The 3,120-nt window shown below is 29.9% G+C and overlaps 1 long non-coding RNA gene across 1 annotated transcript; it reads right to left on the minus strand.

Annotated features, from left to right (window-relative positions):
• Nucleotides 1-2,263: 2,263 nt before the first annotated feature.
• Nucleotides 2,264-2,685, minus strand: LOC142227690 (uncharacterized). The gene is made up of 2 exons (XR_012719981.1): nt 2,557-2,685; nt 2,264-2,488 (listed from the first exon to the last, which is right to left on the minus strand). It is a non-coding gene; the product is annotated as an uncharacterized LOC142227690 (long non-coding RNA).
• Between the last annotated feature and the right edge of the window lie 435 nt (nt 2,686-3,120).

Here is a 3,120-nt window from a genome sequence, read left to right on the forward strand (position 1 = left end):
TTGAGACAAGTTTTGTAATGATTTTATCTAACGATTTTTATTTACGCAAAAAAAGAAAAAAATTAGCATCATCGTTCTTCAGAAAAGAAAACTCTTCTTAAAGTTAACGCTGATATAAACTTAACCCTCTAATGCCCCAATTTTTTGCCAACTTATTAAATATTCAATGTTAACGATACAAAAGCAAAAAAGCTAAACAAGAAAAAATTATATGGTAAAATTCAGTATATGCTGCAAAGCCTCATGAATAGTTTTAACTAGGTTGTCACCCGCGATAAATCCCGTCCCGAAATCCCGGAATTTTCGGGACGCGATTAATCCCGAATCCCGGGATTTTGGATTTTGTATCCCGGGGTCTCGAAAAAAAAAAACAATTTCAATTTGTTAAATTTGTGGCTTTTTAGTATTATTTACAAATTGAGATAATAAACATTTATGGTACACCTTGAATGTGGAGTGGAATTCGTTCCACATAAAATTAAAAGCAATGATAAAAGGACCGTCGTTTATCTGATAAGAATTTTGATGTCTTGATATTTTTAAGAAGTTACTTAAAACAATGAAGTGCAAAAGGATTGACACAAGTGTACAAAAATATGCGTAATCTAACCAAAGTCCTTAAAATGCTTTGCTGAGTAAGATAGCGATATGAAACTCCTTTTTAAATTATTTTTGTCATAATTTTTTGTGTTTTGTTTCTTCATATTGTTGAGATGGACTAAGTGTTTATTAAGTATGATAGCAATTTGAAATTGCTTTGTAATCTAACATACTCTTATGTTCTTTTGTTCTTATTTTGTTAATAAAATTTAATTAAACTAAAATGGTTTAATGTACAACAATTTTTTATTGCTGTAGATATTTTTTTATTAAATATATATAAAAAATCCCAAAAACCCGGGATTCCATATTTTGAAATCCCGAATCCCGGGATTTATAAAAATCGATCCCAAATGTCAGCCCTAGTTTTAACTAAGTTTTCTTTTTATTTTACCCATTTTTGTTGTCTTAAGGTGTGTTTTACTAAAAGCTTCCTGATTTAATGAAGCCCGGGATTGGACATTAGAGGGTTAATTTGTTAAGTCTATCACTATTGGATTTTTCACGAAATTCTGGACGCTTGTTTGTACTATTTACATTCCTGTATTTTTTGGGGCTTTTTTTTAAGAAAGTCTAGACCAATTTAGGGGTTTCTTTCTTAAAATTTGGGGGAAGAATCAAAAATCACCTGGCAACACTGTCCAAACTACAAGTTCTGGAATAGTTTAGTATGACTAGGCCATAGGCAGGTGTCCTCATAATTTTATTCCCCAAAAGTGTATGAATATTAAAACATTATTATAGTGTAGCAGAACTGATGGATCTCGAGGAAGTTGAGACTGAGATTATTTAATAAAAACCGTATAATTGGATGCCTTCAACTGTTAAAAGTAAAAGTGTATCTATACGTAATAGGTAGTTTTAGATAATGTGGTATGTATCACCGTGGATTAAATGTAGAGTTCTAAATAACCTTTTTTTTCGAAAAAACGGGTTTGGGTTTATCTGAAAATTTTATGTTTTTTGAAAATCCTTTTTTCCGGTTTTTTATTGATGCTCAAAACCCGGCATTCGTAAAAGCATATTTTTTCACTATCCAGGTTCTGTTTTTGTAAAGGAATCCGGCTAATAATTTTGTAAGTATGGCAATAAAAATGTCTAGTTATTCTATTGCCGACTGCAAATGAAGTTTTATCTCAAAACTCGGTATTTATTTTACCAATATGTATTTATGTTACCAATAAATGGAAGCAGCAGTGTATCCAGGATGTGAAGCAATTACATTTTTCGATGACAAGAAATAAACACAAAGTTGTTCATTGCATGTACGAAAGGTACACTGAATAAAATATTGATCTAATTTGATAGATTATGAAACCTAAATTTTAGGACACGCAATTTATATAATATCAAATTTAACAAATTTCTTTACAATAATGAAATTTTTATTGAAAGAAAGCTTATAATCATTGCTCTAAATACTCTCCTCTCTTTAAATTAAGGGCAATAAACTTTGAAATTTGTGTCTCTCCTTTCAAGTCGTATATTTTTGAAATTAGGAAAGGTTTCCTTAAAGTAAAGAAAAATTTCTGATGTAAAGAAGTCGTCTTTAAATTTCAAAATATACATGTTTGTACAGGACATCTCCAAAAGTTTGCAACATTGTCATCAGCTGTTTAAAAACAATCACAGAAAACAAGTGAAATCTTACATTTTTAATATGTGAAGTGTTCAAATCGTAATAAAAATTTACTGGTGTGATTATTTATGACATTTTAACACTTAATTTCATGTTATTCGACAAATTAATCACAATAAATTGACACTATGATCAATGTGAATCAAAATGCAATCTGGCAACACCGACGCGATTTGCAATGATGAGATGTTCAGGATAGAACACCAGTGCAACGATATTCTGGATAGCTCATACATGTTGCATCAAGTTCTAAAAGAAAACAGCCCTAATAAAGTTTTGTTTTTAAATTCAAATAAACTTTTAAAATATATATTTACTTTTTCTTTTTATGATTCCATTACACCTTGTAATCTATGAGTTAACTTGGTCCAATTAAAATTTATTTTGATTTTTTACAATATTAATGGCAATAATAATACAAATTACCAACAAATGCTCGGAGAAATAGTATTCCAAACAAGAACGAGGCGAAAGCAATATTGATTACAAAGCTATGCAAGCGCAGCATTTTTTTTTATTTTTGCGGTCATTAACCCATTTTGTGATGCATTAAAATAAAAACTGAAGAAAATAAAACAAAATTTAAGTTATCATGCAATTTAATACCGGCTAGTGTTTAATTTTGCACACGTTGTATTTTTCATTGGTTTTAGCGTATTTGAATCCAGAATTGTGTTATTATTTTTGTTTTAAACTCTCCATTATAGGATGGGGGGTATACTAGCTTTGTCATTTTCTTTGTACATTCTTGACCAACTTGAGCTGATCTTGCGACGTTCACCCCTCTGTTGGATAGTTTATATTTTTAATATTCCCCAGCCCAATGAAATTTTCTTTATTCTAAGTATGTCTCAAAAATGTTATGAAGCTGGGTATAAAAT

The sequence above is a fragment of the Haematobia irritans genome, chromosome 2 (genome assembly GCF_050003625.1).
Source record: "Haematobia irritans isolate KBUSLIRL chromosome 2, ASM5000362v1, whole genome shotgun sequence".
Taxonomy (NCBI): domain Eukaryota; kingdom Metazoa; phylum Arthropoda; class Insecta; order Diptera; family Muscidae; genus Haematobia; species Haematobia irritans.